We start from the raw sequence: 16,846 nt of genomic DNA, 5'->3' as shown, positions 1-16,846 counted from the left end.
AGCCATCTTCAAATTATTTTTTCAAGGCCAATTTGGCAGATAAGAGACTTTCAACAACTCAAAAATATATTACGACTTTCCTAAAGAGATTTAGTTTCACAATTGTACTTTCCCATACGAGACTGTCTAATGCACTGCCACTTGTGGCTGCCCACCGAGGAGTCCGAATTTGTGCGCTGTTGGTAGTTCCTGGTGCTTCCAAGTCTCAGATACATCAAATAACACCCCCAAGACTTGCCCCAAGATTCCTCCCCGCTGCAGCCCACCATCTTTGTCCTCCTTTGTCCTGGCCCCAAAGTGACGACAACCAAGATGGAGGCTACCACACCTGTGTGAAAGCCGGCCTCGAGGGCCTGCTTCCTCAGAGGCTACAAATCTCACCACTGTGACCCGCTCACATTCACTCACACACTCTCAAAAGGACTGATTTGTGAACCTACCCACTGAGTTTCAGTCAGCGAGAAAGAACAAAGAAACCAAGACTCCACACCGACAGCTCTCAACCGAAAGCCGCGATCACACCGGATATCGGTGATCACACCGGAAACCGCAATCGCCCCACCCCCTGACCACGCCAACCGGAAGTTGTGTAACACCGGGCATGCGCACTGTGTCAGGCATGCGCGCTGTGTCAGGCATGCACGCTGTGTCAGGCATGCGCACTGTGTCACACCTATGCCACCAGCGGGATATCTGGCCACCTCCCCCAGAGCCCCACCTAGGACTTTAGAACCTGCTCCCATCGGCGGATCCCAGGAATTCCCCACTTTCCTCTCTTGCCCCAGCCCTGCTATGTCAGTAAGGGGAATGGTGGTGGTATCTTCTGTGAGAAGGATGAGGACCTTGAGTACCTTACATGAATGAACCATGCACTGAAAACCTGTTGGCTCCCCTCCAAATACATAACCATAGGAGTTGCACATTCTGTAACCCAGCATTTCTACTTCTAGGACTTTATGTGATGTGAACAAAGAGTTAAATACTTGCTACTTACAAAGCAGCTTAATTTATAAAAGCTTGGGCATGAACTTGTTAAATAGGTAAAATGCAGTGCCTTTAATAATGAGGTATAGTTGCTGGTCAAAACCAATGCTGAATAAATAAAAGTAAACAGACAACTATAAATCAGAGACATTCTGCAGCGGTGGGTGAGGGAGAGGGATCGAGAGCAGGGTTGAGAAGAGCACAGGGGACTATGGTGCAGGTGAAATGGTGGTGGAAATTCTATGGGGACTACACCTGAGAAAAGAAAGCAAACACTGTTAAAAAAAAAAAAAAGAACAATGATGTAAAATATATATAAATTTAAAAAAATGCTGAATAATGTTTGCTATCATAGTGGTGCTGCTCACATTGAGTTATTAACCAAAACAGCTGGTTACCTAGCCCTGTGTTTGTGCATGGTGATCCAAAAAGAAGAGGGAGGCTTTGGGAAAGTTTACCAGCTCTACCACACCCGCAATCCTCTTCTGAGATAGTAAATATGTTTTGTTTCCCTCAAGCCAGCACATTTCAGGGCTCCAAAGACACATGCTTCTCCCAGGATAACCCAGCAGACAAAATGCAATCCTCAGGCTTGTCATCTCCTGCACCTAGTGCACTTTGAAGGAATTCACCATCACCTAGGCAGCCAGGAAGGAGAGGGGTCAGGAGAGGTGTGGAAGAGGACAGCAGCCATTGCTGTGGCTTTCAGAATACAAAGGTAGGTGCGTACCTACAGGGCAGAATGGAGTTTTCCTGCCTTTTCCTACCTCCACCTCCTGCCCCGACCAGAAAAAAGCTTTTCTGCCCTTCCATGTCCAGGATCCTTCTAAGACCCTGTAGGTTACCTTTAGAGAAGCACACATTCTTTGTGCATTGAAAAATTTCCCTTGTGGTAAAAGTAGAATCACCACATCTCACCCTCCCTTTCTCCCTCTGTAATACAGACAAGCTACAGAATCCATTAGGAGTCACATGTAAAATTCCTCTTTGATTTCACTAATCAGGGATAACCACTTTTAATATCAAATCAGGAGTTTCCTACAAAACAGATATTTATGTGTATGAAATAAAGATTTATTGAGAAGTACTGAGTTTTCACACTCTTCAGTCAGCATGGACTGTGGGCTCTGATCTCAGTCTCAGGTTTCTCCTCCAGTAAAGCTCTCTCATTGGCTCTTAGTTATTTCCTATTATCCCTTGGAAAGGCTACCTGCTGCCCAGATGTCTCCTGATCTTGGTTGTTTGTCTGGTGGCAGCAGCTGTGTTCTCTGTGTAGCATCAAGTTTCTTGAGGACACTGTGAAGAAGTAGAGGATTCTTTCCGTGTGAGAGCTTGGAGTCTGAACTGAAAAAGAAACTTTGATTTTCCCACTGCCACGAGCCTTTGCAGGTAATTTCTTCCTTAGGCAGAGCAAACAGTCCAACCAAAGACAATCAGGTACTACAAAACCCTTATTTGTATCATTGCAATTATTGTAGATATTATTTTTACTCATTTTATGGAATATTTGCTCCTTGCAAATAATTCAGTTACTATCTTGTCATTATTATTCAAATCCCAGTGTAAGTCACCGAGTTCTGGGTAGAAATAACACCTGGCAGTAATAGTATTGCTGCTAGGACCTCTGAGTGGAACCCCAAGTCTGCCCCTCCTGTTCCTCCTGTCTCTCACAATAGCAAAGAATAAAGAGACCCTTTGTTCACCCATTTGCCATGTTCAGAGGTGGTAATCAAGAATCAGACTGGTGACAGTCTGGAGAGGAGCAGGTATTAGATTGCACACTTGGCCAAGGCCCAGGTAGTGTGTGGCCAAAGGTGAGCTCTGTGCCAACTGTCCGGAATCCCAATGGGAGAAATGTGGGCAATGCTACCTGAGCCAGCTGTGAGTGAATGTGCAGACATGAGGCCGTGGTGAAGTTATGGTGAGGTGGTGTAACCAGAAAATCCTGGGGTCAGGCTGCCTGTCACTGCCAGAAGCCAATTGAACAGAGACAGAAATTGAATCTATAATGCATACTTCGTTGTCAGAAAGCCAGCGATCTGAGACAACTTTTACCTCCAAAACCTGTTTTGACATCTCAAGCTGTCCTTTTCCTAGGGAACTAAACAAAGACAGCTAACCATAAGAGAAACTCCCACCACAACAGCCCATCACATGGTGTCCTGGTCTTTGTCATGTTCCCAGAGTTTGTTGTCACTTCCCTGGTCATCTTGACCCAGGTACACCCTGTTTTCCTAGACCTGGGAAAGCATCCTGTTTTCCTGATGGCTCCATGTCTGACACTTCTTCAGCCGCCACTGGGGTCGGACTCTCAGTTCAAAATAAGAGTTTTAGTTCAAAGAAAACATTATTAACCACACAGCGTGTGCCTGCAGCCTATGCCACGTGTCCACGCAGATTCCTACACTGGGCAGGCGCCCTTCCCTTCCTCCCTAGCCCCGGTCAGCGGCAAGTGTGACTGTGCCCATTTCCAACACCTGGGGGTTGGGGGAGATTCAGGGTCAATTGTTGACTGCAAGTGTGTGCTCCAGAGGGAGCACAGCACAATGATGGAGAGCACTCTGTTTTGCCCTGTCTGGCCTTTTTCTGTGGGTCTGGGGGTGGACCAGACCTAGGAGAGTTACTGCCCCAAGCCACCACCCTTGCCCACATTTGGGGGAAGTTCCAACAGCCAGTCCTGGAGAGAGAGGAATAGAAGTTACAGTTAGAGTGTGTGAAGGGTGTCTGTGTTGAACCCCAATAGTTTATGTAACCCATCTCCATGCCTTAAGAGGAAGGAGCAGCAAACAGGTTTAGGCGTTCATGAGGAACTAATACTCTCGGCATCTCTCAGTAGTGCACTGAGCATCCTTTCCCAGCAATCTCCCTTTTGGAATTCATCCTAAAGGTATAATCATCCAAGTAGACTGCAGTATATAAACGACAGTTGCAAAAGTGAAAATTCAAAAGTCCTTGTGTGTTTAACAATGTACTTGCTCATAGAAATTACAGTAAAACTAGATAAGGACTGTGGTGCTTTGGTGGTGGGAGGACTGCAGTGACTACACCTGAGGAGAGAAATCCTGTATTGTCAAAATATTAACAAGGATGTAAAACAATGGCACTTCACTTAAAAAGTTTTAAATAAAAACTACATTAAAAAACTCAATATTACCTATCATTATTTGGGGGAAAAATGAAAATTGGATTAATATATAAGTATCCTGGATTTTCAAAAGTTTTCATTATACCATATCACTTTTACAAAAGACCTTTGTTACCTAAAAGAAATCCAAAAGATTTTCACTTTTATGGTGAAAATAACATTATCTCTTCTTCACTTTAAGCCATTTTCGTGTCACTGAAACCTTTAAGGAAAGGGTTCATAGGAATGCTCTACTTTCAGGTAGCAGAGGAAACCTGTCTATTGACATAGAATGATGTACATTCGGTAATATTTAATGCTACAAAAATGTTGTTAAACACTACAGTATGATCTTGTTTGTTTTAAACAGATGCGTATGTGCGCACGCGTGTGAGAGAAATATTCATGTTGATTGCTCATTGTCTTTTTACTATTATAAGTAAATTGGAATGAACATCTTATACTTGCACTGTAGCATGCTTTTCTCATATTTTCTTAGGCTGTATCCCTGGAAATTGAATTGCTGGGTAAAAGAAATGTGGAGGAGTTAAAGGTTTCTGTGTGTCTTGCTAGGTGGCTAAAATATAAGAAACCATTTACCCCTCAGATTATATACAAGAAAACCTGTTTTCTTCCCCCCTTGAAAATGTTGGGTGTTACATTCGTTCTTTCCCTGCTATTTTGATGAGAGAAAATACACTAGTATTTGAATTTGCATTTTGATAAATAATAAGGTTGAACATTATATCCAAGTAATTCATGCTCATAGCAAAAAAAAATCATAAAATAAGGAAAATTAAGAAACAACCTTGGAATTCTAGGATTCATTAAAACTTCACAGCTATTTGTCATTTTAGTGTTTATATTTCCATCCATATGTCCTACACATTCATCCTAGAGTATTAGCCATACAGCAGTAAACATCTTCATGGATCGTTCTTGCCCCCTTCCTTCATTTTTACTCAAGGAAAAGAATTTTCTATGTTAAAAAATAGGGACTTGAGAATACTTACAACTTGTACAATGTCGCACCCTCTGGCAAGGCATCCCAGAAATTAAAGCTTTGTCATTCTGATCCTACTGCCTTTTTTCACTATGAAATTGCTAAGTTTCCCTTTCCATTCTCTTTTCTTTTTTTTTCTTTTTTTTATAATAAATTTTATTTTTATATTCCCCATACAATTGCAACTCCCCCATTCTGACCCCAATCCCTCCCCTCCCGCCCCCCACCCCCCAAAAAGTGTCTCTGATTCATAGTTTTTTGTTGATTTTGATTTTCACTTTCTTACAGTTATTCATTTTCCTGGTCCCTTATTTAAGTTTTCTAGATTCCTGCTATGAGTGAGACCATCCGGTATTTTTCTTTTTCTTTTTGGCTTATTTCGCTGAGCATGATCCCTTCCAGCGCCATCCATGTTGCTGCAAATTGCATGTGTTTCTCTTTTTTGAATGCTGAGTAATATTCCATGGTATATATGTACCACATCTTCTTGATCCAGTCATCTATTTTTGGGCATTTGGGCTGTTTCCAAAGCTTAGCTATTGTAAACAGTGCTGCTATAAACATAGGTGTGCAGGTGCTCTTTGGAATTGATGTTTCTGTGTCCTTTGGGTAAATACCTAGGAGTGGAATTGCTGGATCATATGGAAGCTCTATGTTTAGTAGGTCCAGAAATCTCCACACAGCTCTCCATAGTGGTTGGACCAGTTTGCACTCCCACCAACAGTGCAGAAGAGTTCCGTTTTCTCCACAACCTCACCAACATTTGTTGTTGCTAGTTTTTTTAATATGTGCCATTCTCACTGGTGTAAGATGGTTTCTCATGGTAGTTTTGATTTGCATTTCACTGATGACAAGTGATGTTGAACATTTTTTCATATGCCTGTTGGCCATTTGCATTTCCTCTTCAGAGAAGTTTCTTTAGCATATATCCACAAATTCTTTTATATGCTTTCCTCACCCTCCTCTTTTTGGGTGTGGGTTGGATTTCGTGATGTAGTTCTAATGAAAAGAGAATGCTAAAATCATTAGAGTAACTAATAAATGTTTGGGGGCAAATACTTTGAAGTTATGCAAATATCATTTTTCTCAAAGTTTAAGCCTCTGGTTTTAGTGTTAGTTGATGCATCTTGCCTAAGCAACCATTACTGTGCTGTTCTAATAGTGATTTTCTTTTCACTCGTTCTTTGGAATTCTTCTGTAAGGAAGACTTGTCCCTTGTCTCCAATCTGTGTCATTATTCAATCTGTTTTTATGGATGGATTCGTGGATGGTTTTTGTGGGGAGGTGGTGTCTATTACAATTGTTTTATATTTTTTTGGTTCAAATTGTTCTAGTTTGGCCTTTGGGACTTCTTTCAGGCTGGATCATATGTACTTTTGACATGACCTCCATCTTTTGTTGTTTGAGTTTTTGTTTTTATTTTTTAGCTTTCCCTCCCTTTCTAGCATTACATGTTCACCTTTTTCCCCAGAATCAGTCATTTCTCCAGGGTTTCTGCTTCCTGTTAGTGAGAAGTGGTATTTAGAAACTAAGATCTGAGTGCTGTGCTATCTGATTTGGAGGATTATTATGAAGTGACAGTAATCAAAAAATAGATCAATGGGATAGACTAGAATCCAGAAATTTGGCCCACACAAATATGGCCAATTGTTTTTTGACAAGGTGCAAAGGTACCTTAATACACTGAGATGCTTTTGCACCTTTGTCAAAAGACAATGGAGACAGATGGATGGCAATATGCGACAAAAATGAATCTCTACTTAAACTTTACACTGTATACAAAAATTAGCACAAGATGGACAGTGTATCTCAGTGTAAAATGTAAAACTACTATAAAACTTTAACAAAATTAGGAAAACTTGGGTTTGTCAATGAATTCATAGACAGGATGCCAAAGGCACAATCCACACAAGAAAAAATTGATTAAAATAAATCTTCAAATAAATTTAAAATCTTTGCTATTTTATTTATTAGAAAATTAGTGATATAGCACTGTATGTGATTCAGAGACATAGGATCACACCTCCTTGTCATGAGTAAGAACTGGGGTGTAGGTTAAAGGAGCAGGGGTGAAAGAATTCAACAGAGACACACTGGAGAACAGAAAAGGCAGATTTATTGAAATACACTGCTAAGGGAGCAGTGGGTGAGAAAGGAGAGGTCTGCTGCACTAAAACCTTTGCTTTTTGAAGGGCGCTGTTTAAAAAATGAAAATGAAATCTTCTCTAACTGCAATATGGTATCCTGGACTAGAATGAAATCTGAATGAAGTCTGTATTTTAGTTAGCAGTAGTACAAGCATAGTACCAATGTTAATTTCTTAGCTTTGATGCAAATGAGCCATGGTTATATTAGATGTTAACATTAGGTGAATCTGGGTAAAGAATATATGGAGGGGCCTCCCTGGTGGCGCAAGGGATTAAGCACTGCACTATGAAGCAATCTGCAGCCTCTTCAGCACGAGTTCAATCCCTAGCTGGCCAGGGAGCCATCCACATGGCGCAGCAGACCTCTCCTGACTCTCCCGCTGCTCCCCTCATCAGTGTATTTCAGTCCATCTGCCTTTTCTGATTCCCACTCTGTCTCTGGTGAATCCTTTCACCGCCTTACATCTCTGGCCTGTACCCAGCTCTTGTATGCATAAGTAAATAAGTCTTTTTAAAAAAGAGTATGTGGAAACTCTCTGTATTGTCGTTGCAACTGTTCTGTAAATCTAAAATAATTTCAAAATAAAAAATCTTTATTAAGCAAAAATCATAGCCAAACCTAATAATAAAAAAATCAGAACTGTTGTGCTTGAAGTCAGAGAAGAGAGGCTCTCAGAGGCTCATCTTTGTCCCTTTGTCAATCTCTTAGGCAGCCTCTGGAGGAACCCTTTACAAAACAGGATTCCTTAGAGTGTGATTCCTAATAATCATGAATGCATGAATGATTATTAATGACTAATCCTTAATAAAACCACAGGATAAACGGAAGCCTAACTCAGGTCTGAATAAATGAAAATCTATGTTTCTCTTTATTTTTACAGTCTTTTGCTTTACATGGAAGATAATTAATTTGTTGTTTTTTTTTTTTTTTTCCATGCTCAGCATCTCTGTCTTTATGCTGGGATCTGATCTGTGCAAGTTGAGTTAAATGTTTTTTTTTTATTATTTTACATATTTTACATCATTTTTATTTTTGCACAATGTATGCATTTTCATCTTGTTATAGTCCCTATACAATTCCCACCCACCCCTCTTGTTTTGATCCTGCTCCCTCCTCCCCCACTTCTGTAGTGTGTCTCTGGTTTATAGTTGCTTGTTGATTTTTATTTTTACTTTATTATAATTAGTCTTTTTCCTGGTCCTTTATTTAGGTTTTCTAAATTCCTGCTATGAGTGAGACCATCCGGTATTTTTCTTTCTCTTTCTGGCTTATTTCACTGAGCATGATCCCTTCTGGCTCCATCCATGTTGCTGCAAATGGCATGAGTTTATCTTTCTTGATTGCTGAGTAATAGTCCATTGTGTATATGTACCACATCTTCTTGATCCAGACATCTCTTTTTGGGCATTTGGGTTGTTTCCATAGTTTAGTTATTGTAAATTGTAAATAGTACCACTATAAACATAGGGGTGTAGATGCCCTTTTGAATTAATGTTTCTGTGTCCTTTGGGTAAATACCTAGGAGTGGAATTGCTGGAGCATATGAAAGCTCCATCTTTAGCAGGTTGAGGAATCTCCACATAGCACTCCATAGTGGTTGGACCAGTTTGCACTCCCACCAGCAGTGCAGGAGAGTTCCTTTTTCTCCATATCCTCACCAAAACTTTTGTTGTTCCTAGTTTTTTTTTAATATGTGCCATTCTCACTGGTGTAAGATGGTATCTCATTGTAATTTTGATTTGCATTTCCCTGGTTACAAGTGATGTTGAACATCTTTTCATGAATGATGGCCATTTGCATTTCCTCTACAGACAAGTTTCTTTTTAGCTCTTCTGCCCATTTTTTGACTGGGTTATTGATTTTGTTTTTGTTGAGTTTTGTCAGGTCTTTGTAGATTTTTGTGATCAGTCCTTTATCATTTGTGCTGTGTGCAAAAATTTTCTCCCAGTCGGTGGGGTGTCTCTTTGTTTTGGTTACTGTCTCTTTTGCTATACAGAAACTCTTTAATTTGATGTAGTCCCAAATGTTTATCTTTGCCTTCACTATCACTGCTTTGGGTGATATGTCTTTAAAGATGTTACTGAGGTGTATGTCATGTAGTGTTTCACCTATATTTCCTTCTATATATTTAATGGTTTCAGGTCTTATGTTTTGTTCTTTAATCCATTTTGAGTTGGTTTTTGTGCATGGTGTGAGGTAGTAGTCAAGCTTCATTCTTTTGCATGTAGCAACCCAGTTTTCCCAGCACCATTTATTGAACATAATTTCTTTATTTCATTTCATATTTTTTGCTCCTTTGTCAAAGATTAGTTGACCGTAAATCTGTGGGTTTATTTCTGGATTTTCTATTCGGTTCCATTTGGTCCATGTGTCTGTTCTTGTTATGGCTTTGTAGTATAGTTTGAAGTCTGGGAGTGTGATACCTCCATTCCCTTCTTTTTTTTTTTTCAGGAGAGTTTTAGCTATTTGGGTTTTTGGTGGCTCCATATGAATTTCATCAATATTTGTTCTATTTCTTTGAAGAATGTCATTGAAATTTTTATTGGAATAGCATTGAATCTGTAAATTGCTTTGGTAGGATGGCCATTTTGATAATGTTAATTCTTCCAATCCATGAGCAGGGGATGTCTTTCCATTTCTTTGTATCTACTTCTATTTCTTTTAACAGTGTTTTATAGTTTTCTTTGTATGGGTCCTTTACCTCTTTTGTTAAGTTTATCCCCAAATATTTGATTTTTTGTTTCAATATAAAAGGGATGGTTTTCTTGATTTCTTCTTCTTCAGATTTATTGTTTGTGTATAGGAAGGCTACTGATTTTTGTGTGTTGATTTTGTATCCTGCTGCTCTACTAAACTGATTGATTAGCTTTTCTGTGGAGTTTTTGGGGTTCTCTATGTATATTATCATATCAGGAAGATAATTAATTTTAATTGATATGCTCTGCTCTCTGCAAAGTCAAAACTATTGCTGGCCAATATTCTGATCTTAGAATGTCAATGCACTCGATTCCTTATTCAAGGTATCTTAGAAGCGTCAAAGATAAGCAATTGGCTTATGATTAAACAATAGAAGAGAGGACTAGACTTTGATATTGAGGGTATATGTGTGTATTATAAAATTCTACCTTATGTTTGAATTTCCATGAGAGATCGTCCATGTCCTTAAAATGATACAACAGTAAATTTTAAAAGTAGATAGCTACAGACAGAGAGAAAATATTTTTCAAATCATGTATCTGAAAAAGTGCTTATTTCCAGAATATATAAAGTACTCTCTAAACTCAATAACAAGAAAAATAATGACTGTTACAAATTGGCATGTCAAAAAAGAAAAAAAAAACAAAACAAATTGCCGTGTCATGGTCACTAAACCAAAGAGGGTATACAGATGGACACCATTGGCCACTTAGGAGATGCAAATTACTACCACAAGAGATATTATTATACACCTATTAAATGACTAAAAGAAAAAGGCACTGATAATACTGATAGCAGGCTAGGGAGGGAGGAGGTGGGGGGGGGCAAGGGCACCACGCCCAGTACAGGAATCTACACACGCACACACACACACACACACACACACACACACAGAGAGAGAGAGAGAGAGAGAGAGAGAGAGAGAGAGAGCACAGGCTGCCCGGTAACGCCCAAATGAGTGCCTGACATTGATGACATCAGAAATGAACCAAGCTCAGCAGGCCAGGATGTACAGAGGTCAAGATAACCGGGAGACTGATAACAAACTCTGGGGGCTGAGTGTGACCAATATCAAGAACATCAACTGTCATGGGCTGTTCTGATAAATGGATTGACTCAGGACTGTTTTAGTTCAACTCACTGTTAAACAGCCAGCTAGAGATGAGATATCAGAATGGTTTCTTCAAGGTGATAGATCAATGGCCACAGTTCTCAGATCAATGGCCAGTGATCTGAAAAATAAAAGCACTTATAGATTTGATTCCTTTCTGTGGTGACAGGCAGCAGAACTCAAGCCTATTCCCCTAACAATACCAGGTACTGGTGAAGATGTGGAATTACTGAATTTCTCATTTGTTGCTAGTACAAATACAAAATCATACAAGCCACTCTGGAAAAAGGGTTTGGCAGCTTACTATAAAGTTAAAAATACACATACTGTGTAACCTAAAAGTTCAGTTCAGAGATGGAAAGCTGGAAAGATGTTGCCTATCCCATAAGAAAAAAAAAATGGATTAACTGCAAATTAATTGCAAATTAATGACTTTTCTTGGACTCACCAGGGAACTAAGTTCATAGGGGAAATATAACCCCCAAATCTGGAGGGAGACACAAGACTAGAGAGCCAGTATGAAGATTAAACGAGAAATTTTGACGAATTCCTGGAACTGAATATGTGTTAGTGTGAGAATGTGAAGCTCGCAAGGGACTCAGCCAAAACTCTTTGGGTTTTTCCCTCCAGGCATACCACCAGGCTCACACAGAGAATTCAGAGGAAGTTCCCCTGTTGTGCTGGCAAGGGGTGAACAGCAACCACTGCCAAAACTGTCCCAGATCTATTTCCCCTACGTCTCTTACAGAACAATAGAGTTAATGTGCAGAGCTGGTAGAATTCTGCTGCAACTAGTGGAAGCAATGGAGGCCACCAAGGAAATACCACCCAGACCCATCTTCCTTATTTTATTTCAGGAACAAAAAAAATTCACTCTTCAGGACCAAGAGCATAAAAGTTGTAGTAAAAGCACATGGGTGGGGTGTGTACAGATGGGAGAAAGGATGGGGAGGGGACAAGTATGCACCTGGAAGAAGGTTAGGAACCTTGTGAAGGCCACTCCACCAAGAAATACACCCACACTGCTTGCCTAAGAAGGAGGATTAATCAATACACCAGAGAAAAATCTCTGCCCATCTCCGATTCCATTAGAGCCTTTAACATGTTAACCAAAATTATTTTCGATTCTAAGAGTTTCATTATGTGTTATGTCTCCATTTTGTTCTGATAATTATCTCTTCAGATTATCTGTTTCTTGCCTTTTTGTATGCATCATAATTCTACATTGAAAGTCTGACGTTGTAAAGGACAGTGTATACTGAAGTAAATAGTTTGTATGTTTGGAGAAGAGTGGTTACTTCTAGGATTTTAGTATGGGTTCATCTAGGATTTAGTATTGATCTAGGATTTAGCTATTAAGAATTCAGCTAAGTTTGAAGTTCTTTCTTGCTTTGGTTACTCTGTCTTTCAGTTACCACAGTCTTCAAATCTTTCTAGTGATGCCTTGTTTTCATCTCCCCACTTGGTGTTGGGTCTTCCCGTTGTGTTGTACCCTAGATAAAGCCTGTCTCTCACGACTTTCTTAGTCATATTCTATGTTCTCTTTTTATTCATGAGGTCTTAGCATGCTGAGAAGTGTGGAGGAGTGTTAACCACCAGATGTAGTGAGTCCTTGAGTTCCTTACTCAAGAAGGAGACGAGAACTCCCATCATGGTGAAGCTGAGAGTTATTGAAGCAATAGAGGGAAAGAATGCTCCATGGAGGCTTCAAGGGTGAGTGTCTCTGTGAGGAACAACATCTTCTCCTTTATATAGGTCACAAGGAGCCTAATACAAGGGATGACGTTATCTTCTATATGTGGGGACAGGGAAAGGGAAGAAGTGTTGGAGCTGCTTTGCGCAGCCGCAGTAAGAGAACATACTTCTTCAGGCATCACAAGTACAAAAAAAAGGAGGACAAATGCCACCTAGAGGCGGAGATCTTAGATCGTGATGAAAATAAGGTCTGAGCAAGTTCAGGGTTCTTCTCAAGACACGTGTGCCACCAACTGGGTCCGACTGGTCCTGTCCACCAGCCAGCAACGGTTCTGCTTTGTCGTCAATGGACTGCTAAGACTACTGACTAAAACAAAGAAGTTACTAGGGACAGAGTAAGGCATGATTTGCTGTTAATTGCTAAGCTATGCTTTTTATTTACCGCTGTTAGAATTCTTGTTTTCAAGACAACAGGCAAGGAGAAAGAAGCAAGCACAACCAAGAAGTCCCCTGTCTCAGGAGTACATTCCCTGATGTTCTGAGTAAGCCTCAGTCTTACCCCTGTGGCCTTCACAAGTCTTTCTGCCCCTCTTCCAGATGTGATGTTGAGTCTGGCTCTTAGTACTCCAGCTAGAGAGGTCCTTTACCCTGTTTCCTTCTCCCAGCTGCAGTAGGTTGCCGCAGGTGTACCTGGGCAACAGTTTTTGTGTCCTTCCCCTGCAGATGGAGACTTTGTTACTTGGGGGAGATGCGCAAGGTGAGTCTGGGCAGAGTGCCGGGGTGTCCTCCATATTATCCCAAATGCAATGGGTTTCCACCTCTGCAAATTAGAGCTTTTGTTTTGTATGGGAGATTGAGGTGACTGGTTTGGACAATGTTTCAGCAGTGACTACTTCCTCGGTATCCCCATCCTCAGTCTTCTCAAGGTTCTCTCCGACTTTCCCTGTGAGCGCCTGGAGGGACTCTAGAGGAAAACCTACCAGCAGGAGTGAAACTCCCGAGTCCGCAGCCCCTACAGGTCATGCTCTCACACTAGCCCCCATTCAGCCTTTACCCATTTGTTAGCATATGACATTCAGAGGCATCTGTTCAGATCATCGAATCCTCAGGTGCTGTGTCTCCATCTAGGTGACTGTCTCTCTAGATTTCAGTGAGCTGTTTTCCCAGGAAATTCATTTCATTGATAATTTTAAGGAAAAAATGTAATTTGCAGTTTTTCTCACTTTTTTTCTTTGTGAGGACAGAGGTGACGCTCTGTCCAGCAATCTGTATCTCTACCCCTAAATCAGCTGTCCTCCTACCTGTAGCCTACTTATTTCGTTACATCTGCAGACAGCATGTAATTAGGTCATGGTTTTTAATTTTAACCATCTCTGTTGTTTAACTGATGTGCTTAGACAATTTCAATTTAGTGCATTATGGATATATTTAGGTTTAAACTTACCATTTTATTTTTCATTCCTATTTCATCTTACCTCCTATGTTTTGGGTCATTTGCAACATTGTGTATGCCAAACCTTTGTATATCTGTTGTGATTTTGACTATATCTTTATGTATGTCTTTTTAGTAGTTGCTCTAGGAATTACAAAATACATAACATTTCACTTTCTACTTGGAATCATTATTTCATCACTTCAGTTCAAATGTAGAAACTTTGCCACCTTTAGCGTCCCCGCTTATGCTATTATCTCGTAGGCATCTACATATATTAAAACTGCATCAGACAATGTTATAAATTTTACTTTGACATGCCAAATATATTTTGAAGAAATGAGAAAAAGAATAGTTTATTATATTTATCCAGATATTTGCCATTTCTGGTCCCTAGGTTTGAATTTATGTAGGATCAGTGTTGAGCGTGTGAGACCTCAGAATACTTTATCTGCATTTGGGCTGTAAGAGCTCTCAAATCTTTGAGGTTAGATTTGTATGTTTTAAATGTGAGGTACACGGGGATTTGTATTCAAGATGTAAGGTCTCTGACATTTCCAAGGGTCTGTGTTCCAAGTTTAAGTTTGAGGTATTTGGAGCCTATGAACACTTAGAGAATTTTGTCTGAGGTTTGTGTTTGTGTTCAGAATGTGAGATCTCTTAACTCTTTGAGGTTTGTTTCCCAAGGATTGAACCTAAATAATAGTAAATAAATAAATAATAAATCTAAATAATGTTAATGTGAACATTATCTCTGAAATTTTGAAGATCAGTGTTGTGAGGTTTGAATCTGTAAGATGTAAAGTCTCTGAAATGTTAGAGGCTATCTCTTGCAAATTTGGGCCTGTGATCAAGGAGTGAAGCCTTGAAATTTTTAAGTGTTTGTTCCCCAGTTTTTTCATCTGCAGTGTTTAGAAGTCCATGTTCAAGAGTGATGTCTCTGACCACTTTGAGGAGCAAGATTCTACAATTTAAGTCTGACATACTTAGGAATTTGTGCTCAGGGGTGAGCTCTCTGGATTCTTTGAGGGTCTATCCCAAGGCTTGAACCTGAGGTCATTGTGGTCTCTGAATGCTTTAAGAGTCCGTGACTTATGGCCGGAATTAGCAATATTTGGGTGTCTGTGTTGAGAGTGTGACATATCTGTGTTCTAAGCTTAGGTGGTTTCAAACTCTGATTAATGTGAGTGTTCAGGGTGGGAGGTCTTTGAGTATTTTGGGAGTCTGTATTCAAGATGTGAGGTCTCTAAAATTTTAGAGGGTCTGTGTCCCAGGTTTGGGTCTAAGATATTTGAGGCCTATTTTTTTTTAAGATTTATTTATTTATGCATACAAAGCCGGTATACAGGCCAGAGGTGTGGCGGGTGAGAGAGATCACCAGAGACAGAGTGGAGAGCAGGACAGGCAGATCTACTGAAATACACTGCTGAGGGGAGCAGCAGGTGAGATAGGAGAGGTCTGCTGCTCCAGGTGGGTCACCTCCCTGGCCGGGGATCAAACTTGTGCTGCAGTGGCTATGGATTGCTTCACAGTGCTGAGACTTAACGCATTGTGCCACTAGGGAGGCCCCTGTCCCAGTGTGTCAGTAGGAGGCAGCTAGGAATCTGTACTAGGTGTAAGGCCCCTCCCTGAACTGTTTTGGGGTGTGACTTGAGGTTTAATTTTGAGGCTTTTGGTGATCTCTGTTTAGCGAGAGATGTCTCTAAAATGGATGGAAAAAAAAAATAAAATGGATGGAGGTCTGTTTCTGAAGGTGGAAGTCTGGTTTCAGCTTATTCAGAGTGCACAATCTCTGACCCTTCAGAGGGTGTCTGTGTCCCAAGTTGGAATGTGTGGTGTTTCAGGTCTGTTTTAAGAGTGTGAAGGCTCTGAAAATTTGAGTCTCTGTTTGGAGTTTGATTCTGAGGGGTTTGGAGGTTTGTGTTCTGGGTGTGAAGTCTTAGAATTTTTTTTTTTAATTTCTGAATTTTCTAAGGTTTGTGCCCCAGGAATATTTGGTGGTCCTTTGCTCATAGTATGAGATCTCTGAAGTCTTTTGAGGATTTGTGTTGTAAGATTTGAATCAAGGTCATTGCAGGACTGTGTTCAGGGTGTGGGGCCCCAAAACTTTTGGTATCTTTGTTTTAAAGTTTGAGTATAAGTTTTTGGAGGTTTCTTTCCAGGGTGAAAAGTCTCTGAACTCTATGGGGATCTGTTTCCAAGAGTTTAAGTTTCTTTTATTTGAAGTTCTGCGTTCAGGTTTGGAGGTTCTTGGAACACTTTGAAACTCTGCATTGCCAGGTTTTCGGCTGACATAACAGGGGATGTGGGTCCCTGCTTTAGACAACTGAAATTGTGGCGCATTTCTGCTTCAGGCTTTTAGTCTGAAGTGTTTGGAGTCAGGGAGCAGGGTGTGAAATCTCTGAATAGTTTAAGAATTTCTGTTGCTATCGCTGGGCTTGTGGTATTAGGAGATTTGCACAGGGGATATGAAATCTCTGAAATCTTATACTGCCTGTGTTCGTGTTTGAGTTGAAGGAGGTATCAGGTGTCAGTGCTCAAGCTGTGAAGTGTCTGGAATTTTATGGGGTCTATTTCCTAAGTGTTAATCCTGAGATATTTGGAAGTCTGAGCTCAACATGTGAGGCCTCTGAAGTTTGAGTGAGGGATGTT

The sequence above is a fragment of the Talpa europaea genome (genome assembly GCF_964194135.1).
Source record: "Talpa europaea genome assembly, chromosome: X".
NCBI lineage: Eukaryota > Metazoa > Chordata > Mammalia > Eulipotyphla > Talpidae > Talpa > Talpa europaea.
The sequence above is the reverse complement of the archived record's forward strand: the minus strand, read 5'-3'. Positions refer to the sequence as shown.